Genomic DNA, 25,093 nt, shown 5'->3' with positions numbered 1-25,093 from the left:
TTTTTTTGCTTATATTTCGATAAAGGCCTAGAACTGCGCGCACTCAGTAGATTGTGTCAATAAGAATTTTTCCACTGTAAGAATGAAACTGGTGTAGGCATTTGTATTCAAATACGGATTCAAATACGGAGATACGTAAACAGACAGAATACGGCGCTGCGGTCGACAACGCCTATATAAGACAACAAGTGTTTGGCGCAGTTGTTAGCGACTGCTCATCCATATTGCTCGAGAACGAGTCCTCCCTGATGAGCAGTTTGGCTTCAGGCAGGGACACGCAACCACCCACCAACTCCTGCGCCTTGTAGAAGAGGCACTGGACGCCATAGAACGTAGGGAGTACTTCGGGGCCATACTCCTCGACGTGTCCAAAGCGTTTGACTCGGTCTGGCACGAAGGGCTGCTCTACAAACTATTTTCCCTTGGCTTTCCAGTGTCTCACGTAAGGCTAATAGCCACATACCTGGAAGGTCGCACCTTCCACGTTAGGATCCCTGATGGGAAATCTACACGACTACGCATTGGGGCAGGAGTACCACAAGGCAGCGTACTTGGACCGCTACTCTACTCCCTCTTCACAGCCGATCTGCCCTCTGCGCCGAGGGTACATTTAGCTCTCTACGCAGATGATACTGCACTCTTCTCTCGTTCTCGGAGTGCGGCAGGTCTACAACTGCGGCTCCAGGGGGCTACAGAATCCTTAACCGATTGGGCTAGGAACTGGCGTCTGGCATTTAATCCCTCCAAGACCCAAGCCCTTATCATCTGCCGACGCCATATTCCCATTCGGCTCCCTCAGGTTATGGTCCTTGGTACCCCAGTCCCCTGGACTCGTACTGCGAAGTACTTGGGTGTTACCCTGGACCAGCGCCTCACCTGGCGCCCCCACATCGATGACGTGCGTCGTAAGGCAATGGGGCGGCTCTGCCTGCTCTACCCTCTCATCAATCCAACCTCTTCACTCCCCACACACATTGCTGTTAGACTGTACACCTCCCTTGTTCGTCCCATCCTTGAATATGCGGCGGTGGTGTGGGGCAATGCTGCCCCCACCCACCTCCGCCGACTCCAAACCGTCCAGAATCGGGCTCTCCGGCGTGCCCTCCACCTCCCTTTCGACTTCCCAACCCAAGAACTCCACAACCTGGCCGACGTGCCGCTCCTTCGCACCCGCATCCTATCTGCAGCCAATTCCTTCTACCAACAAACACGTCACTCTCCTAATCCCTTAATCCTCTCCCTGGGTACCCGTGTTCATCGTCTGGCCACCACTCGATGGCCAGACCTTCTTTTCCGCCCCCCATGAATTCACATCATCGATCATCCACCATCATGTCATGTAATTCACCCTCACAAGCACGCCACCCCCCCCCTTCCACCCACTCGGCCCCCCAATGATGGCCTAATCACGACAGGCCCTTCCTCTTTCCACTTCTCAAGCTGTCACTCTCTGACTACTTTCTCTTCCCCCCCCCCCCCTCCCCCCCAAACCATCACTTCAAAACTGTCTGCCACCATCAAGACGCCGCTACGAGGAAGAGGCGGCCAGGATAATGGCCTTTCGATTTCACTCACTCTAACTATTCCTCCTCCTATTCTTTATTCTATAACTTAGTATAATAGTATTCCTGGCTAGTCAATGGGCCGTTCCTTTTCCGCCATCTTCTACTGTTCCTTTCTCTGTCCTGTCTTCTTTAAAAAAAAAAAAAAAAAAAAAAAAAAAAACCAGCACAACAGTCAAAGGCAACAACAACAAATCACGACATCATATCTCCCAACGTCACGCCAGAAGGAGAAGCACATTACAGGTGCTAGAACTTCGATAACAGCTGAGGGTTAAAACCTCCACCATGTGCGCGGCGGCGGCGGCGCAGTTGTTAGATCGGTTACAGCTGCTACAATGGTAGGTTATAAAGATTTAAGTGAGTTTGAAGGTGGTGTAATAGTCGACGCACAAGCGATGGGGCGTAGCATCTCCGAAGTAGCGATGAAGTGGGGACTTTCCCTTACGACAATTTCACCCGTGTACTGTGGATATGAAGAATCCGGTAAAACATCAAATCTCCGACATCGCTGTGGCCGGAAAAAGATCCTTCAAGATCTGGACCAACAACGGCCGAAGAGAATCGTTGAACGTTACAGAAGTGCAATCCTTCCGCAAATTGCTGCAGATGTCAGTGCTGGAGCATCAATAAGAAATTGTGCTTTTTGTTTAAGAAACGTATATACCTAAGCATGCTGTGGATGATGGTGACACAAACAAACTTGATACTCCAGGAAATTTATAACTTTCAAATCCCGACTTTTCCTTGTGTCTGGACCTCTGGCCACTATTTCTAACAAGCACAGGAATATCCGTCTTGTAAATAAAAACAGTCTTTTCTTGCTGTAGGGTACTTTACTTGTTCCAGACGCGTGTCGCCGTTTACTTTAAGATGCGTTCAAGGTCGAAAGTCAAATAAAAACTGCTGTACAAGGGATGCAAAGGGTTCACGGAAGAAAAATTAGCCAACTCAAAAAACTCCAATCACTACAAAATAACTCTAAAGACATCCAACAAAAACACACACAAACGAATTCACCCAAGATCAGTGAGCTTTGCAGACACACAAATCAAAAGTAAAGATAGACAACTGTCAGAGAATGGATTAAAATACAATGTAACTTCAGAAATAGATGAAGAATACATAGAAAATTAATTATGTGCAATGTATGCACCTGTCCCGTGAAGCCAATCAAATATCCAGAGACCGAATATTCCTGCAGACCGATACTGGATTTAAGGAAATCATCGACTAACAAATATTTAGGATACAAGTTAAAAAGACTGTGAGAAAACTTCAAAGTACAAGAAGATAGAACCTTTAGAAGCACTACACAGCCAATACAACAAATAAAAGATATAATACTCCCAGACACACCAACACTCATCTCATTTTGATGTAGAAAGCATGTCTTCCACCATACCAATACCGGAAACAGTAGACATCATAGAGAAAAACCAAAAAACACATGTCAGCTCTCTGATGAAATACATTAATAAAGCTTGTAACAGAACAAGGCTATTTCTAATTAAATAACGAGTTTTATTTACAAGAAGATGGATTACTAATGTGTTTCCCAGTTGCAGGAGGATTTGCTAATATTTTTATAAACCACACTGCACAGTTCATTTTCACAAAAATAATTGAAACCGAATACAACATATAACATTGGTTCAGGTATATGGATGGCATCCTCTGCTTAACAGATGATCCACAAACAAAAATTAAAAAACTACTTACTGACATAAACAAGACACTAAAAGTATAATCTTCACAACTGAAAGAGATTAGAATAACGAAATTAACTATCTAGATATAAGAATCAAAAAACAAAACAAGAAGCGTAAGTTTGAAATTTAAAATAAACCCATAGCAACTCGTGTTATCATTCCCTGAGCCTTGAACCATCCACACTCACAAAAACAAGTAGCACTTTGACATATGCTCCATAGACTCAACACAGTGCCACTCAACAAAGAAAACTGCCAAAAAGAACTTGACATAAAAATGCAGATAGCCAAAGCAATGGTTACACAAGTAATATAGTCACAAAGCACACAATAAAATTAAAAGAAAAATAAAAACACAAAACACAAAACCACAGACAACAAAATAACAGAACCAAACACAACCACAAATACTCAGTACCATAAAAGCTACATACAATAATCAGAAAAACATAAGAGGAGACATAAGAAGGTACACAGTGTCATACAGACACGAACTCATACATTAAATCATAAAATCACCAACGTTTTCAAAACACAGGTCATAAACATAGCATACACAACAGACACTTCTATACAAAAATACATCTCAGTACTGGCGAAAGACATAGACATATACCAAAAAGCAGGCGTATATCAATTATAGTGTGACACCTGTGATGGCACATACATAGAACAAATAGGCAGAATATTTTATGCCTGATACAAAGAACACATGAGAGCCTGGAAGTATGGAGCAAACCATTCCACATTTGCGGACCCCTAAAGAGAACACAATCACAAATCCACACCTAGAGAAGAAGACATGAAAATAATTACAACCAATAGTAAAAAATACCTCAAAACCCTGCAAGAAAATTATTATACACAAAACCAAAGCAAAAAATAAAATATTGAATGATCAAGTGTGCATGACAAACAACTCTTGTTTACATTAATAAATACAATAACACAATAACACTCCAACAAAGGATTGTCATCATAATAATACCAGCCATCCACTTTCAACTCCCTCATAGATGAAGCTCTCCACAAAACATTTAAACCAAAACACGAATCAGCCGAACACAAAAACTTCCATCCACTCTTATTCAACTTCCTACAACACGCCCTGAATAACCACCAACACACCCGCACATATCCACAAAAAGGTGCCATACATATTCTCTCTCTATATCTCTCTCTCTCTCTCTCTCTCTCTCTCTCGGACAATAACAATCCATACAAAAACACTCTTTCTCTCTCTTTTACGCACCCACACGCACACACACACACACACACACACACACACACACGCACACGCACAAAAAAACACACGCACGCACACACACACGCGCGCACACACACACACACACACACACACACACACACACACACACACACACACAAACGGATATAAAGCGATGAGAAATGAACAGACGTTAGTTTTCAGAAAACACTTCGCTAGGTTGGCAACATGTATGTAAAACAAGACAGGAAGAGACATAAAATGAACACACAGTAGTTACGACCTTAACTCACAATTTTCGGTAAAAGTGACAGAAGGCTAATAGGCCTCCGCAACAATCACAGCAAAGAACATGAAAATTATGAAGAGAAAATTTTAACATAAAAATGTGCTTATGTTTCATAGGTGGAGCTATAGTACGACCTCCAGCGTGTGATTAGATGAAAGGGAACGCAGAGGCTAGCCAAAAACTCAAATAACTGTAAGTAATCATTTATTTTCGTAAAAAAAAAACAAGAACAACACATGAACTAAGTTACAGTCTACATCAAAACAAAACTGCAGCATTGCAGATTTCACTGATGTTATAACACTACAGCTGCACCTTTCAGATACACCAGCTTACAGCTTGTTTACCAAATGAGGTATTTAGATGCAGGAAGTGCTACCCTCTGGGAGGATTTTTTATATATTTGACCATAAAAAGCCTAACGATGTTTGCTTATTGGATTCTAAAATGAATTTGGCATAAAAATACAGAAAGTTACGAATATAAATTTTGAAGAATGTTTTTGAACAATTAAGTTAATTAAGTGAAATAATAACGGTCGCCAGCCTAATTAGACACAGAAATGAAACACGTTTTATTTAATTAATCAGTAAACTGTTATCCTATTGAAACTTAACCTGTCTTCCTTTTCCACAGAAGTGCAATGACCCCTTACACAAGCTGACATATAGTATAAAGGATATGCACAGTTACACTATCAGTGTAAGCTTTCACACATAAAAGACACTTTAGTAATCACTACTCATAAATACATTACCTTGTATAAGTTGTTTCATTATTACAGGCAGTGACAGTCAATGTTAAACAAAATATGGGCATAGACCTGACACAATTTCAGCTGATTCTTTTCAAATACCACAAACGGATTAGCACTCACTTGCAATAAGATGCACAGATTCATTAATAATTATATGTGAAACTACTTTCATGAATAAATAAGTCGTAGCAGCTTTAATTTCTTGAAGACCATGAAAAGGTGAGACCCACAAACTGTTATGACACTTTCCTTCACACAAATTACACAAAATTCCAAATTTACTTCACATTTAGTCCCTGTGTTCATTGATTAATCAAGTTGGTGCATTATTAGCATTAATGAGACACTCCAGTAAATTAAAGAAAAAATGCAAGTGGAAGATCATGAACCGATTTTACACTGACCACAAATTACACAAAGCTCAACAGTTATTCCACCTTCAGTAACTGTATTTCTTTAGCAAATAGTGATAGTTATTTTTATCAAATCAGATGTGGAGTACTGTAATCTCAATTGTCTCAACGAATCACCCTGACCATAATTTTCTGTGATAAATAGAATATACACTTTAGACACCATTCCACTCACCTCGTATACTATACAGGACATGAATGCAGCATATTTCTTCAAAAGTAACATAAGATTTTTACTTCCGAAACTGGCTTTTTTAAAAGAGTAAAATGTAAGTAATCCAAAGTAATATTTTTATGTGTTCATTGTCAGTACAATTAATGAACTTTTCAAACTGATTTTAGGTAGGCAGACTTGGAAATGCAAACTTTAAATGATAGTAATCAGTTACTAGAAATCATTCACAAAAGCAAAATTACTTCCTCCCCTGTTATCTACAAAATTCGAGTCAATTTTAAAAATATATTTCCACACAATTAAATAATCAAATGGAAGCCAATCATTTAAGAGACTCTGTTCATTAATTATGACACTCAGAAAACTGTGGTTACAAGGAGGAGCCTTATAAGGTTCCATAAGGAGGAACAAATCAGGGTTGTTACACATATTTAAAAGTATGTACCTTATTGTTGAAAGCCTTTGGTACAGTTGCTGATTCTCACTTTATAAAGAATTAACTTCTTCCTTTGGTGAAAACTGTTGCGCAACATTGTAGCGAGCAAGTAACGGCACGTGGACATTCCAGTGGAAGTGTATTGCTCTGTTATAGTGTTCTTGGCGAGGTACTTCCCATTTATAATCTTCTCCAGTATTAGAGCAACATTTTAAAATGGGTCACCCACCCGACGCTTTCCAGCCAATTACAGATAATGCAAGCCTTGCTCGGCACTTAACGCTATTCACTCCACTGTAGCTATTCTCCGACTGACTTCGTAGCCCTCCTTTTGCCTCGCCCCAGCCACATTTTGAGCGCCAAAACTTACTTCCGTTTAAGAGGGGAAGCACTACGGGTTTTAAATTTATATAATGCAAAAAGCCCTAAGTGAGAATCAGCGTACATACGTTTTAAACAATCGTTCCTTACAAAACATTAATTATGCATCTATTGTTAGGTTAGCAAAATGTTGTTTACCAAAATTCCAGTTACAGATAGTAAGTTTCGTTTCCCTCCAAGTGAGGAGAAGTATTTAACCAACGAAGAGGAACCATTACGCACAATTTAACCAGACATCAAGGTTTTTTACAAAGAAAAAGTATACACTTTTATACATTATCGAACTAATCATACAACAATTACAGAAACTCAACGATGGAATGTTGAACAAAACAGGAGGCAAAATGAATCAGTAGAAAGTATGTAGTGTCTGAGCAACGTTGTTACGAAACGCGCCTGGGACAAATAACATACATTCCTACAAGGAAAAGCTGTTTTTATTTATAAAACGAATACTCCTGGAGTATATTGCATTACATGCGATGGGTGTAGCTCAAGATGCATGGGTAGACATTTTTAGATACGTTTTAAGGAACATGGTACCAACCCAGACTCGATATCAGTCTTTAGCATTCATGTACAGGAAATTGAATACTCAATTACAGATCTGACCAAATGTGAAACGAGACTATAAATTGTAGACTCAAGTCTGCTCAGCTGGTCAACGCTACAAAGTCGGATAGCACGCACACCCGCCACACAGTGGTACGATATACCTAAAGGCCCGTTGCAGTATTCATCCTGATTTGGTCGTCTCCCTTACCGTGTTGGTAGACTTCCAGTACAGTCTTTCAACTGTTAATAAAGTCACCCACTGGGTTGAAGCCATACACTTAGCAGACATAATGACAGAAACGACGGAGAGAAAATTCGTTCGCGTGTGGAATATCACATTTCCGCTGCCGCGCATCGGTCATCATGACCGACAAAGGTCGCTAATTTGAATCTGCACCATTTTCCATACTTTGCAGCTCTTGCAGCATCTGGTACTACCACACTACAGCTTATCAACCACTAGCCAATGGTTTTGTGGAACACTAGCATCCGACGCTCACGGAAGCACTTACTTGTCATCAGTGGGCATAAGCTTCGCCGTGGGTGCTTTCTGGCATACACTCAGAATACAAAGAAGACCTTCACGGCTCTTTGCACAGTGAACCGTTCATTCTGCCAGCTGACTTCGTTCCACCAGTGCAACCAGCAGCGACTAAGAAACGTCCCGCTCTCGTCAGCAGAGTGATGCAAAACATCGCCCAGCTCATAAATATACCCATTACAGGCACACAGCACGCCAAAAAATTTTTATACAAATCCTCAACAGACTGTGAATATGTCATGTTGTGGGATCAGACCGTTTGGCCTGTACTGCAGGCACCATGTTTGAGTCATCACGGAGTATCAAAATGAGAAACTAACACTTTCAGTGCTTTGCTACATGGCAAGCCAATCATTGTTTCAATGAATCACCTTAAACCTGCTTGGATTTTCCGGAATATCATTGGCACAGTGGATGCAGAAGCTACACAGACTGACGCATTACTCGCCTCACTTCAAGGGACGACAGCGCATCGGTTTTTTTTTTTTTTAATGCTGACAACACGTTCACGGTGACACTTGACATGCAGCAATTCTAGATTGGTTCAAATGGCACTGAGCACTATGTGACTTAACTTCTGAGGTCATCAGTTCCCTAGAACTTAGAAAGAACTACTTAAACCTAACTAACCTAAGGACATCGCACACATCCATGCCCGAGGCAGGATTCGAACCTACGACCGTAGCGTCGCGCGGCTCCAGACTATAGCGCCTAGAACTGCTCGGCCACTCCGGCCGGCAGGAATTCTAGAAAAATAACATAAAAGTGAAAGTGGTAGACGATTTTGTCGTGGTTGAAGAACAGAATGAGGAACGTCGAGCTCACAATGGTTTTACTTCCCGACAGTTCCCTCACAGCTACAAACCGGCCGCAGTTACATCAGGATTATAGGTTTAAGAGTTCCTAAGCATCACTGCTCCCAGGACACAATACTTGTCTCCGAGCCTTCGAGTGGCACTGAATGTCACTGCAGTTTCTGTCCCATCACTTTCCGGCGCCAACACTCTTCCTTCGCAGTTCGATGAGCTCCACACAGAACAACACGTCTCCTATGATCATCCCCGCCAGTCTCCACCCTCTCTCCACCAATACTAGCTGCAATGAGACGAGGATCACAACTTCACGGTCTTTTTCTTCTCTCTCACCGAGAAACGGCCCAGCTGTGTCTTGCATAGCTGCCAGTCAAGCATAGTAGGTCACGTGCACTTGCGAAAAGACACAGTTGACAAATGAGCCTTCGGACGTTGCCTCTCCCTGTGCAACGGATTCCTGGGAGGAGGGGGGGGGGCTGTGGTTACGTCACCATCAATAATGTACGTGTAGTCGATTAATTTAGCAGTAGGTTGCTCTTCCGTGCGGCGAGAATTTTAGACACTTTTAATTTGCCGTGAGTAACTGTCTATTATACAAGAACTCGAGTTGCATCTCAGTATGATTCGTAAAGTGCTACTCTATTATCCGCATTTCACTACAAACATTTACTCAAGGAAATTCCAAATACCAAACTATCTACTGTAGTTTTTTGTTAATCAAATTAAAAACGTTATTCATGTAACAACAACTACCTTCTTATTATTACGCCTTATTATTATCTTGTCGTCAATATGGTATAATACTACGGAGCTACTCTGTTGGTATTATACACTCGCAATGCCAAGCCATCTTCAGTAACCTTTATTATCAATGGGGGAGGGGGGGGGGGGGGGGGGGGGAGTACTTCGTCCCCACTATAAAAAAATTTAAAAAATAAATGTAACTCATTAATTGTTCTTCAATTACATTAATAAAATACTTTTGAAAGATCTACCGACGGATAATGAGGATCCAGAAGCTGAATATTTCTTTTAAAACTGTTTTCAAAGATGCATTTTATGTCTTTCACTTACTTCGTCATTTAAGTTTTCTAAGTCTAATTACCTCGAGAAAAAAATAGTAGTAAATGTCGACATAGTACTATTGAAGTACACTTTACTATAATTATAAAGTATTACAATAACTTGACGTAATATACAAATAGCTTAGGCACCTAACATAGTTTTGTGAGAAGAATTATTCACCACTCTCTTCGGAATCTACTTCACACTTGGAACATAAAGCAGTGATTTTGCTGTGTTTACCACATGTGTATCTCTTACAATTGTTGCTGATTATTGTTGTTTTGTTCACTTTGTTGTACTTTTCTGCTTTCGAACGGCTTCCACGAACACACAAATGACATCTACCTTTATCTCTAATAGCTTCCTTTGCACCGAAGTTCTGCTTCGTTTTCCGTCCGAGAACACCCTCGATACTTGAAACTACAGGCTTTGACAGTCATTTCTTCCATGTATGGTTTTGTGAGCTGTAGTCCCAATTCTTGCAGGAATAGTCGACGCTTATTAGGTTTTTTTCTTATTCCAGTCCAGGAAGTTCAACAAAAATAGTGTATAACTAACCGCTGCTATGTTTATAAGAGTATAGAAAACAGACAGCGACCGCCTTCTTGTAGTCTTCTTAGTTGAATATTTCCTAGCCATTTGATTTATCATGACGTCATCTTTAGCTTCATTATAATATAAATTTATAACTGTTTTCTTCTTAGTGTCAGTAGGTGAACCAATTGCAGCGTCGTAATGTTGAGATGATAGAAACAACACATTCCTTTTGGTTTTCTCACGGGGGATATAAGAACAAATTGTGATTGGAATATTTCCAGTAATAGCTGAAAGCAAATTTACTGGAATATAATTCTCATCACGAGAAATCTTTCAGTTCTTGGGTTATTAGTTTTTAATGTTCCCACGATTCCTCCGTAGATCTTCGGCCAAATCAATTGAAGTGTAATTAAAAATCTGTCTGTGGTGAAATTTCGCCCTGAATTGTGTATAGCAATCACCAGGCGTTTGACCACAGCTGCAGCGAAATTTGATTGTTGTGCACCATCATTTCTTTTTCCAGCGTAAGGCTCCTTGCGGATAACATACCTGGTTTTAGCGTCTGTGAGCATGCGTATAAGTATACCGTATTTACCAGTTTTTCCTTCATGAAGACCTTGAAGGAGCACCTGCCACGGAACAGTAACAGCATTACATCAGCAACAGCGTGCATCCCAAAAGAATAATATTTTGGCAGCAATTCATTTATTTCGTCAAAAACTTCTCGTACTGAAGCAGACTTAACACGTCTCCTGAAAACGCTTAGCGACTCTGTTTTCAAATCTTACTATAGTATTTTACTAAGTTCCTGGAATCTGGTTCGGCTCATGGTAGCAGTATAAACAAACCTTCCTGAAGTGTAGAACCATAAATCTGTAACAGATGACTTACTATTGTTTTCCTTCCTTATAATAATAAGTAGCCCTGTATATGCCACGAATCCAAGTCTGACTGTCTTGGGTATTTTCTGCCTAAATCCCTCTTCATTGGTAAGCTTTATTATGATGTTGACAATTTCTGCAGACAAAAATTTTTCAAATGAATCTCTTATTGTTCCTAATTTGTCTACTTTACCTTCGTCTCTTATGCCTTCTCTTTCTGTCACTAACTTTTGTACTACTCGTCTTCTGATGTAAGGACGTTTGAAGCTATATTTTTTTCCAGTGCTTGTAATATACTTATCACTAACCTCGCAAGGTGCGTCGTCATCAGTTTCAGGTGGCCAGAGTTTATCTTCAGCGGCTGTAGGTACTCTATCACTGTCCACATCCTCGCGCACAACACATTAATCTTCAGCTTTACTCACTACATCGTCAGTTTCACCATATTCAATTTGAGAATCTATAGATTCTCCCAAAATCTGTGATATGTCTCTGTCAGTAAGTTACTACCGATACGTTTTCAATCAGAGTTGTATCTAACACTGGACTAAGTGCCACTGAACAGGAAACAATAAAGAACCAAAGGGAAATTAATCGTTGTTGAGACCACTTTTGCTGTCAACCCAGAGAAATATAACGTCCATATGCTCTAAGGTCACGTAGCGCTATTATTTGTGGAGTAAAACGACCGTTGTCGGATGTCGCATCTACTACGAAGGGAGGGAGACTTTATGACCACCTCCCTTAAACTTAAATTTTCCGATTAAGCTTCAACGAAAAATGTAAAACAATCGTAGAACCTGGAAGAGACTTCATTAAAGACAATAAATATTTTTTACAAAATTTTAAAAAATAAAGTACCTGAGGAGATGTCAATATTTTCAAAAGGTGGGCATAAAGTCACTCCCCCCACCCCCCTTTGGTATTGCGAGAGTTAATGTTCATGTGGCAGAAGAAAGCTATAAAAGCAGTTATAGGAAGTACATTCCGAGGATCATGTCAAAAGTACTTTAAAGATCTAAGTATCTTAACAGTACCTTTCTTTTATTTTAAAACATGTTTTCTTTCCACAAAAGATTAACTCAATACCTTGCAGAACATGTATTCAACAGCATGAAACCAAAAATGGAAATAACTTTGATATAGAATTTGCAAGACTGTCCAAGATTCATAGTGGTTTTGATCACACAGGAATGAAACTAGATAACAACCTATCACTATCATTGAGAGACTTACTTACTGATGTTTTCGAGAAGAACCTTCATACATTGTTATTTAATAATTGTATTTATAATGTGAAGGATTTCGAATTTACATTTTAAATTCTGAGTTTCTTTTCATTCCCATGTATTGTTCAAACTCTTCGTTAACTGGAAAAAAATTAAGCTAGAAAAGAAATAAAACTTCATTACTGTGTATTCCTCAAGCTGATAAAGCGTAAGCAAAAAATTTAAGTCTTGTATAATATAGATTGTGTACTGTTAAACACACTTATCAGTGCCAACGACCACATCAATTTGACAGTCATTCACGGAAATTAAAACATTAAATGTAATGTAAAACATTTAGATACAAAGCAAAATTCTACGTCTAAGACGAAAAATTTTTCAGTGAAATGTAAAACTTAAGAACTGTAAAATTTATAACATTATTTCGACATGTTTTGGTAATGACAAAAACAAGTAAATATATAAATAAATACTTTTTCATTGCCATTACATTTGTTCTGTGGAATGTAACTGTGGCCTTGCAATATACTTCATACAAGTCATTGATTTAAATACAGCTGGAGGAAGATGTATTTGAAGCTCATTCGATGTCTTACAACAAATAATTTCCTGATAGGGTGAAAGGCGAAGAGGTTTTCCTTAATAATTCAGAGTTTCACAATTGATAAGTGTTTGAACAAAGTGAGACTGTGAGGAAGGTTGGGGTGGAGTCTTTTCATATGATTAGAGGACGCTCATTACATTGGATTAAACAACAATTGCCTATTTCATTATTAATTTAATAGCCATTTATATGTATCTTGGATTTTGAAAATCTTCTATGTGGGAGTGACTTGGTCTAGTACTGAACATTGCTTGCTGTGAACTAGACTTCTTGTCTATTGAATATTTTATATTATGAAGTGGTTATTAAAATTTTAACATGTGGTTACAATGGACACTGAATATTTTCCATGTCATGTTTCATTTGATCCAGTTTCTGACTTTTGAGATGATGTGAGATTTTGAGTGTTGCTGTCTTTTGTGTGGCTAGCGTGGTACTTTACAGAGAGTTTCTGGAGATATATTGGAGGAAGGTTTTGGTCTTTAACTTGCTGTTGAACTGTTTGTGCGTTTAGTGGTCTGGTGTGCTGCTCTAAGATATTTGTTCATTCGTTGGTGTTCGGTTATTCATTACATGGACAAGTCCACAGTACGTCAAAGAGGGATGAGAACCATGAGAACCAGGAGACTTAGGAGCGGTCAGGAGACGAAAGAAAAATCTAAATTAGGAATGCAGTCAAATTCCAGCGTTGGTTTGCCTACTGCTACACAAGGTGAAGAATGAACGGACTTCAGTGATTAAATTAGTGTCTCAGTTTGTCAGGTAGGGAATTCTGAGGCTATTAGTGTTAATGTTGTAGCTTATGAAGTTAGTGGTGTGATTATGAATCTAGAATACTATGCCTGCTTGAGTCCACTAGTAGTTGTGATGTTGTGGAAGATGATTCTGTAGTTCATGCAGCTTGTCCTGCTCAAGGCAGACAGCCGAATACACACATGCCTACATCAAATATTTACGATAAAGATATAAACCATTTGCTATTAGAAACAGTGAGGAAATTTAAGGTTCAAGGCTGATGTCGAGAGAAGACATGTCACTCTCTCCCTTATTTTCATATTTAAGGCTACTCTTTGATGTTGTTCTTACACCCTAGACATCATTTTTGTGAGATGAATGGAAGTTATCAACATGAGCAGCACTGATGGGAGGATGTACATTGTAAATGCATGTCAGATCTTTATGGTACCTCTCCTTCAAATAGTATTTTTTGGAGTTGTGAAAAAGCAGGCAGTTTGGTTAAAACGGTTCAAATGGTTCTAAGAACTATGGGACTTAACATCTGAGGTCATCAGTCCCCTAAACTTAGAACTACTTAAACCTAACTAACCTAAGGACATCACACACAACCATGCCCGAGACGGACTCGAACCTGTGACTGTAGCAGTAGCGCAGTTCCGGACTGAAGCGCCTAGAACACCTCCGTCACAGCGGCCGACTACAGTTTGTTTATTTAACAATAATTATTGTAGTGGACATTTGGGGCTTGGGAGCTGTTATAGACAGGAACACGTCAAAGCATTTACTAAGGACAGAATGTTGGTCCCAGCAATTTCTCATGCAGACTATGCTTCGGGCCAAAGAGGCGAAAAGCTGCCTACCTGGATCCACCTGTTAGGCATTTATGGGCCAAGACAGCGACAGAAGCACAGGGGAGAAGTATATCGCCCAGCCAAGGCACTTTGGCAGTGTCTTAAATACCCATTCAGTAAAGAGACTGCGTCCATAAAAATCCACCAGTTTTCATGTTTACCTTGGACCAGATGCTGTCGATGCAGCCATCAGGTGGTCTCGTTCCCTGCCTGCCAAATTTCTTGGGAAGCCTTAGGGCTGTGGCAGAATTTTAGGACGACACACAGCATTAATGGTGCTTCTGAAATGGTCTATGTTGGTGCATAAAAGCACTTCTCTTAATTTAGCCTTTGATCAGACATGCTGTAACATTCAGTCCAAAAAGACAACAATGTCTGCAATTAATTTGATCTTCATTTTAGGCGTAAACGAAAACTCAAACCACACTGCCTAAAGTAGTCATAGGTAAAGCAATTCGGGAGTGCAATGTCACTCCTCCTTGCATGGAAATTTATGAGGCAGGGATTGGCTGCTTCTCCAGCAGGGAAAAGAATATTATTAACTATGGTTACAGTTGGTTGAATGGTACAGCAGACTAGCTAAAGGCGCACATGGTACTAGCGGAGTCTTGTGGTAGGCATTAAACCCTTGTGGGATGGTTGCGTGGGTGCATTTTTCGAATTTACCGAGGTTTGATGGAAAGGGACAATTGGAGATATGTGGCTTACGTTTCAGACCGCAGTCTGGAGATTCTGGTCTTGACTCGTGTTATGAGTGGGCTGCACTTGGGACACTAGTCCTGAGAGTGACTTTGCACTGGCACTGGTCTTGACTGTGGAGCCTGTGATGAAGTGTTAGCAGTACCACCAGCTTAGATCACAATCATCATGGCAGCTCGGTGTGCCAAGAACAATCTTACTCTTATCAGGTCTGCCACCTTGACGTTTGATGTCCTTGTGTGTACTGTCGTATAAGTGAGTCAGATTGGTCCACGATATGACCGGAGAATGGACTTGTAACACGCTGAAATTTGTCGATATTTCAGAGTTTCATCATACAGTAGTAATTACGATCCATCTAACAGTACGCCAGCTTGCAACTTTGCATATTTCATCCCCGCGATAGTGAATTTCAGGCGCCTTACATTAATGCTCTGCAGACGCTTGCACCACGACTCTCACCTGAGACAGCGCTACACATCAAGAAAGGGGTGCAGTATTGCTGCTCCAGCTTGTTAGGACAAACAGAATCACAGTCTCATCATTTGCTCTCAGCTGCAACAACGTCGTATAACTTCTGTGTAAAAAAAAAAATCATCAAAGTCTATTCTGTGTTAGAAAATCTCAGACTGCGTTATCCATGTTTGGATGCAGGGTAAATAGACTGAACAGATAACGCTTAGTCTTTGCCAAGCAAAGGCCACCCAGTGGAGTGCTAATTATTTGTTGCTTCTATTTGTGTTGACAACTGTTCATGATTTGTTTGGCATCTCGCTTAACTTGTGTTTGTCCTACTTTATGATCAATAAACTTTTGCCAATTTTTTTATAAAAGATTAATGCCATATTGACATATGAATCGACTGACAATAATTTACTATAATAACGACATGGCCATCATTTCATTAAATTATTTCAGCGCTGAAGTTTTATGTAATATTGTGATAAAAGAGGTAACCTCCAATGCGGTCTAGCAAAAACAACCACTATCAGAGGGCAGAATCAATTTAGCAGCCACATGGTCATGTCGACAAGTGGAAGGCTTATAAGTTAAAGTGATGCTGTCAGGGTGTAAGCTTAGAGTAGCCTGTAGCCTTTCAAATTAGATCACAAGAACAGTGAAGTCCTGCAATGTCAAGGAATAAACAGAGACTTTTGTAAAAGAAAATAAGGTTACTGTAAAATAATGAGTAGACAAACTAGACGCTAATGTGAAGGGAACTGATGAGAATTTGGAGGCTAGTAATGGGGAATAGGGTAAGGAATTAGGAGAGAGAGAAAAGGCTAGTGCAAGGGAACAAAAAGAGAGTATGGATAAGTTGAGAGAACAAGTTGAGACACATTCAAGTACAGCAAGATAATATTAATGGAATACATGTGCAGGTACAAAAATTACAACATATATTTGAATCCATTGGGGAAGATGTTTCAGGAAGATTTGATGCACTATGCAGTGAAGGGAAGAGTTTCATTCTGAGTTTGATCAGATGGTCTCTAGTGTTAAAAATTAAATTGTTACTGCAGAGGAAGGTCAAGTTAAGTTAAATGAGGTCAGCAGGCTGTAAGTGAACACCAAGAGCAATTACAAGCAGGTTTTCTGATTTCAAGAGAAGAATATGAGAAAATTGTCAGAAAGGTTAAATGTTGTGTCAAATCAATAAATTATTAGTCAGATTAAGGACAAAATTCAAATCATACTGTACTATAACAATTTGGAAAAGAATTTTTAAGAGTTAATGGTTAGTGGAGATAAAGAGGTGTTGGAGAATAGTGAAGAGGCTCAGAAGACAGTTAACAATGTTCATGATACACTTACTGCTGTTGCTCAATTAACTGTTTATGCTAAGCAGGGTTGATGTGCCACTGTATCTGTTGGTGTTTGTGATTTTGAAGAAGTGATGTCTTAACTAATGTTCAAAGAAAGACAAATTGAAATCAAAAGATGATTACTATCTGGGGTACTAAATGAGGAAGTTTCAAAATTTAAAGGAAAGTTAAGTGAAGGTGTTGCTGAGAATCACTGTTTCAGTATAAGTCATCTACCAGATCACAGTGTCGGTCCTCGACATGAAGATAAGCCAGATCTACATCTACATCTACATCCATACTCTGCAAGTCACCTGACGGTGTGTGGCGGAGGGTACCTTGAGTACCTCTATCGGTTCTCGCTTCTATTCCAGTCTTGTGTTGTTTGTGGAAAGAAGATGCTGTACCTAATCAGCCCAAGATTGTTTAAATGAAATAATAGCGCTTATGGGTGATAGAATTTCAAACCTAAAAGCAGACCAAGCTATTCAAAACTTGTACCCAGAGCTGTAAGCTAATATGATTGTTTCTCTAGTAGAACTACACAGAGGATATATATACACTCCTGGAAACGGAAAAAAGAACACATTGACACCGGTGTGTCAGACCCACCATACTTGCTCCCGACACTTCGAGAGGGCTGTACAAGCAATGATCACACGTACGGCACAGCGGACACACCAGGAACCGCGGTGTTGGCCGTCAAATGGCGCTAGCTGCGCAGCATTTGTGCACCGCCGCCGTCAGTGTCAGCCAGTTTGCCGTGGCATACGGAGCTCCATCGCAGTCTTTAACACTGGTAGCATGCCGCGACAGCGTGGACGTGAACCGTATGTGCAGTTGACGGACTTTGAGCGAGGGCGTGTAGTGGGCATGCGGGAGGCCGGGTGGACGTACCGCCGAATTGGTCAACACGTGGGGCGTGAGGTCTCCACAGTACATCGATGTTGTCGCCAGTGGTCGGCGGAAGGTGCACGTGCCCGTCGACCTGGGACCGGACCGCAGCGACGCACGGATGCACGCCAAGACCATAGGATCCTACGCAGTGCCGTAGGGGACCGCACCGCCACTTCCCAGCAAATCAGGGACACTGTTGCTTCTGGGGTATCGGCGAGGACCATTCGCAACCGTCTCCATGAAGCTGGGCTATGGTCCCGCACACCGTTAGGCCGTCTTCCGCTCACGCCCCAACATCGTGCAGCCCGCCTCCAGTGGTGTCGCGACAGGCGTGAATGGAGGGACGAATGGAGACGTGTCGTCTTCAGCGATGAGAGTCGCTTCTGCCTTGGTGCCAATGATGGTCGTATGCGTGTTTGGCGCCGTGCAGGTGAACGCCACAATCAGGACTGCATACGACCGAGGCACACAGGGCCAGCACCTGGCATCATGGTGTGGGGAGCGATCTCCTACACTGGCCGTACACCTCTGGTGATCGTCGAGGGGATACTGAATAGTGCACGGTACATCCCAACCGTCATCGAACCCATCGTTCTACCATTCCTAGACCGGCAAGGGAACTTTCTGTTCCAACAGGACAATGCACGTCCGCATGTATCCCGTGCCACCCAACGTGCTCTAGAAGGTGTAAGTCAACTACCCTGGCCAGCAAGATCTCCGGATCTGTCCCCCATTGAGCATGTTTGGGACTGGATGAAGTGTCGTCTCACGCGGTCTGCACATCCAGCACGAACGCTGGTCCAACTGAGGCGCCAGGTGGAAATGGCATGGCAAGCCGTTCCACAGGACTACATCCAGCATCTCTACGATCGTCTCCATGGGAGAATAGCAGCCTGCATTGCTGCGAAAGGTGGATATACACTGTACTAGTGCCGACATTGTGCATGCTCTGTTGCCTGTGTCTATGTGCCTGTGGTTCTGTCAGTGTGATCATGTGATGTACCTGACCCCAGGAATGTGTCAATAAAGCTTCCCCTTCCTGGGACAATGAATTCACGGTGTTCTTACTTCAATTTCCATATATATATATATATATATATATATATATATATATATATATATATATATATATATATATATGACAGAGTTGATATGTAGATAGGTGTATAGATGTTGGTGTAGTTTATGTAGTGCAGTTTGGGGTTTAGTCTTGTGAAAGATACTTTGTGATGAGATCTTGCAGTAGTAAACATGGCCAGTAATGTAAAGAAATAAACAAAATCAAGCTAGCTGATTATGGCAGTAAATCATACGTTCACTTCAGGCGTTGAATGTGACGTGTGTGCACATGTATAATGTACAGTGAAATATACCAGATGTTTGAACTTATTACTCATATCACGTATGTCATGTGTACATTGTTAATTCTATGAAAAAGTTGCAATTAAAGGAAAAAGATAAATTGATCCAGAGATGAAGTAAGTTTGTCATCTCACTGCTTTTTAGAGGGTACAGTCTGTATGAGAGATGAGATATTATTTTGCTTAAAAGGTGTATTTCTATAATTTTTTATTATTCTTGTTTCACTATTTTTCAGATCGAGCTGTGAGAAGAAGGATATCAATGAGTAACCTACTTGTTTGGAATTATATGAAGATAAGACCAAAAATTCAGTACTGATGACTGATCTAAACCAGATAATGGACAACGTTGGTGGAGGAGCACCTGACAAAATAAAGCTAACCAAACTGCAGCTGAGTAAGAAAGTAAGAAGTAATTTACTATAGTAATACTACTTCGCAATGGGAGACATCATGTAGAATCGAAATCACAGCCATGTCTCTGTGCACTATGTACACTATCAAATTTACTCATTTCATTCTACAACAATTCGCTATATACTAGACCATGTCACACACAAAACATTTGGTGCCACTTCAGTTGAAATAAGTGGTAAAAGTGCTTGCATATACAATAGTTATTACTGGACTCGGAGACGGCGCTCGGTCACACATATAAATAATCAGGTGATATGTATAAAGGAAGGGAGAGCGAGAGAGGTAGTGTACGTATAATGATGGCATATAGCATGAGATCCTGACAGATTATCTTAGCAGCGCCATAGACGTGATGGTAATCTGCATGCCATCGTAATTACGAGCTGCCATCATAATTCTGGGTGATCTGAAAGTTACAATTAGCGAGCAATAACATCATTTACTGATCCTCCAAACAAAGATCAATTTTTACCGACCTTCTGGTGTTTGTAGCACTCAGTTAAACTGCCTCGACATGAGGCCTAAACGATTGGACCATGTGGTCTCAAGACTTATTGTACCAACCACCAGAAACTTGACTCGACTACGGAAGCACTCGGATCTCGGTAGTAGAGAATAAATAGAGGTGCTGATCCAGTCTCCACTGTTGCCTGATTTCATGTAACTCAGGCCCCTCCCTCCTTCTACTGCCTTCACCAAGTTCACTCCAGAGGACTCCTAGAGTTGGTGCAGTCTGTCTGGTTGCCAGTCACCTGTGCTAACAAGAAAGCACCAGTACTTGACCTTATATTTTAATGAGCAAAAAACCTTGTTAAGATGTCAGACCAAGCTGTCGATCTCATATGAAAATTTTGGCCATAATATGGACATTACACAGTTAAGAACTTCTGAAAGTACGGATTTTAAACTTTCACATGCATTTGATGTTTGTCACTCGCCCTGCCCTGCTACAGCTGCCTAATGCTGAGCACATAGTGCTGTACAGTGGAGTGTGTAAGAGGTTTGTGAATTATTGTTTTCACATTGTTAACATGCTTCGTGCATTGTGCCAAAGAGCGCTGTTCCTAACCTGTAGCTGGTGCCAGATATCTCTTTATCGTGAGCATTTCTATGCTGTGATTCACAAATGCAGAGTAAATGAATCAAATGAATTAGTGTGTCTTTAAAGAAGAAGTATAAGGCTATTTAATTATTAATATTGATGCTTCGCGTTATTGTCTGTGTATTTTAAAGATAACGCTGCTGGACAGAAGTACTTTTGCTGAAAATACGATATTCTTCAATGTGAGCCGTGATGAAATTGTAAATATAAAGTCGTTAACTTCATTTCATGATAAATCTGCAGTCGCTTAGATTTATGCATTTAGACTTTGAGGTGCATATACAGCTGCAGAATATCAGTAAGAGAATATTCCTAAATAATATTGAACATATTTGTGCCTGAGACTGACATATTACATACTTGTATTACACATATATAGGCCCCTCCGCTTCCCTCGCTTTCAACATGCAACGCATAGGAAGGCTCCAGTAACCATTGTGCTGTATAGTACTTCACACTCAGGCGTTAAGCGGCTGCAATTGAGTGAAGCGAATGGCAAACAACTGCTGTACCAGGCACTTTAAAAACTGGTCTTTGAGAAGGGCATAACTGTGTATCATCAGAATTATTGCCCAAATTTTCATGTGCAATCGTTCGTTGGGGCCCACATCTGGCAAGTGCGCTTACTTCTACCTAAAATATGATGTAAGGTTGGTGATGTTTCTTTTAAGTATCGAATGCAGGATAACAGTCCTAACTTCTCCTCTGCCAAGGTCACTAAAGAAAGGCAGAGACAGACTGCATGGTTCACAGGTCGCTTGTGTAATGTATAAAATGCAATGTAGTGAGCCTACCCCATTTGCTTTTTTCTTTTTTAATATTTCCCACCAGGACAAGTGGGTTGACTTGGATTGCCAAGTGGGGCGGGAGGGGGGGGGGGTTGGGGAGGGGAGGAGGACTGAGTTATAGTGATCACCCAGTTGGAGGACCTCGAGAATCCCTTGTATTATGAATTAAATTCACTTGACTGGGTCACAGGAACCACCCAGAATTCCTCGACCTGCAATTAATGCCACTTGACTGGGTCCAGGTCAGCCATCTCAGATCACCGTCACAGATTTCCCACCATGGGCATGTGGAGTAGGTCCGCCATCTTGTGATCTATACTTAGCACAGGTGATCTAGCAATCATTCATGTTGCATCAGCCCCTGGAGTTTTCTAAGGTGACCTTGGTGGGAAGAGGGGAAGATGGGAACAGAGGATGGGGATCAGTTATATGAAATCTGGCAACAATGTCAGTACCCCCATTCCCCCGCCCCCTCCCCTTCCATTGCGGCGGAATTCCTGCTTTGCAGATTATTTGAAAACCCAGCTTTCTAAAAATATTGCCGCCTTCACAGAGAGCTCTGCTTTTCATGGCGCTCCTAACTGGTAGTTTGCATAGTTTTGGAGAGATGCTCACTTACGTTAGGTTGCCAGAAATAACTTTCTATACTGGCCAGAATCACTTCTCTGGTGCACGCACGCAGGAAGAACTATTCATACTCAGCATAAAGAGCTCTTTTGCAACAGAAAACGCCATCTTGGAGGAAATTACCAACTTCTTAATTAATTACAATTATGACCAGCAAAAATTATTAGTATTACCTCTACATCAGGGTATTATTACTGTCTACGTGCTATCACTCTTGTGCACTCGAAAAACAAACTCATGAAACAAATTAGTCAAAATTAATTCTAAACTATGGTAATACAAGGGTTAGTCAAATGAAAAAAAAATGGTTCAAATAGCTCTGGCCACTATGGGACTCAAATTCTGAGGTCACTAGTCCCCTTGAACTTAGAAATAGTTAAACCTAACTAACCTAAGGACATCACACACATCCATGCCTGAGGCAGGATTCGAACCTGCGACTGTAGCGATCTCGCGGTTCCAGACTGCAGCGCCTAGAACCGCACGGCCACTATGGCCGGCAATCAAATGAAAACCTTAAATTTCTAATGTTGTTGTTGTTCTCTTCAGTCCTGCGACTGGTTTGATGCAGATCTCCATGCTACTTTATCCTGTGCAAGCTTCTTCATCTCCCAGTACCTACTGCAGCCTACATCCTTCTGAATCTGCTTAGTGTATTCATCTCTTGGTCTCCCTCTACGATTTTTACCCTCCACGCTGCCCTCCAATACTAAATTGGTGACCCCTTGATGACTCAGAACATATCCTACCAACCGATCCCTTCTTCTGATCAAGTTGTGCCACAAACTTCTCTTCTCCCCAATCCTATTCAATACGTCCTCATTAGTTATGTGATCTACCCATATAATCTTCAGCATTCTTCTGTAGCACCACATTTCGAAAGCTTCTATTCTCTTCTTGTCCAAACTAAATGGCTACACTCCATACAAATATTTTCAGAAACGACTTCCTGACACTTAAATCTATACTCGATGTTAACAAATTTCTCTTCTTGAGAAACGCTTTCATTGCCATTGCCAGTCTACATTTTATATCCTCTCTACTTCGACCATCATCAGTTATTTTGCTCCCCAAATAGCAAAACTCCTTTACTATTTTAAGTGTCTCATTTCCTAATCTAATTCCCTCAGCATCACCCGACTTAATTCGACCACATTCCATTATCCTCGTTTTGCTTTTGTTGATGTTCATCTTATATCCTCCTTTCAAGACACTGTCCATTCCGTTCAACTGCTCTTCCAAGTCCTTTGCTGTCTCTGACAGAATTACAATGTCATCGGCGAACCTCAAAGTTTTTATTTCTTCTCCATGGATTTTAATACCTACTCCAAATTTTTCTTTTGTTTCCTTTACTGCTTGTTCAATATACAGATTGAATAACATCGGGGAAAGGCTGCAACCCTGTCTTACTCCCTTCCCAACCAGTGCTTCCCTTTCATGTCCCTCGACTCTTATAACTGCCATCTGGTTTCTGTACAAATTGTTAATAGCCTTTCGCTCCCTTTATTTTACCCCTGCCACCTTAAGAATTTGAAAGAGAGTATTCCAGTCAACATTGTCAAAAGCTTTCTCTAAGTACAAATGCTAGAAACGTAGGTTTGCCCTTCCTTAATCTAGCTTCTAAGATAAGTCGTAGGGTCAGTATTGCCTCACGTGTTCCAGTATTTCTTCGGAATCCAAACTGATCTTCCCCGAAGTCGGTTTCAACTAGTTTTTCCATTCGTCTGTAAAGAATTCGAGTTACTATTTTGCAGCTGTGGCTTATTAAACTGATTGTTCGGTAATTTTCACATCTGTCAACACCTGCTTTCTTTGGGATTGGAATTATTATATTCTTCTTGAAGTCCGAGGGTATTTCGCCTGTTTCATACATCTTGCTCACCAGATGGTACAGTTTTGTCAGGACTGGCTCTCCCAAGGCCGTCAGTAGTTCCAATGGAATGTTGTCTACTCCGGGGGCCTTGTTTCGACTCAGGTCTTTCAGTGCTCTGTCAAACTCTTCACGCAGTATCGTATCTCCCACTTCATCTTCATCTACATCCTCTTCCATTTCCATAATATTGTCCTGAAGTACATCGCCCTTGTATAGATCCTCTATATACTCCTTCCACCTTTCTGCTTTCCCTTCTTTGCTTAGAACTGGGATTCCATCTGAGCTCTTGATATTCATACAAGTGGTTCTCTTTTCTCCAGAGGTCTCTTTAATTTTCATGTAGGCAGTATCTATCTTACCCCTAGTGAGATAAGCTTCCACATCCTTACATTTGTCCTCTAGCCATCCCTGCTTAGCCATTTTGCACTTCCTGTCGATCTCATTTTTGAGACGTTTGTATTCCTTTTTGTCTGCTTCATTTACTGCATTTTTATATTTTCTCCTTTCATCAATTAAATTCAATATTTCTTCTGTTACCCAAGGGTTTCTACTAGCCCTCGTCTTTTTACCTACTTGATCCTCTGCTGCCTTCACTACTTCATTCCTCAAAGCTACCCATTCTTCTTCTACTGTATTTCTTTCCACCATTTCTGTCAATTCTGTCAATTGTTCCCTTATGCTCTCCGTGAAACTCTGTACAACCTCTGGTTCTTTCAGTTTATCCAGGTCCCATCTCCTTAAATTCCCACCTTTTTGTAGTT

Source organism: Schistocerca gregaria, chromosome 6 (assembly GCF_023897955.1).
Source record: "Schistocerca gregaria isolate iqSchGreg1 chromosome 6, iqSchGreg1.2, whole genome shotgun sequence".
NCBI lineage: Eukaryota > Metazoa > Arthropoda > Insecta > Orthoptera > Acrididae > Schistocerca > Schistocerca gregaria.
The sequence above is the reverse complement of the archived record's forward strand: the minus strand, read 5'-3'. Positions refer to the sequence as shown.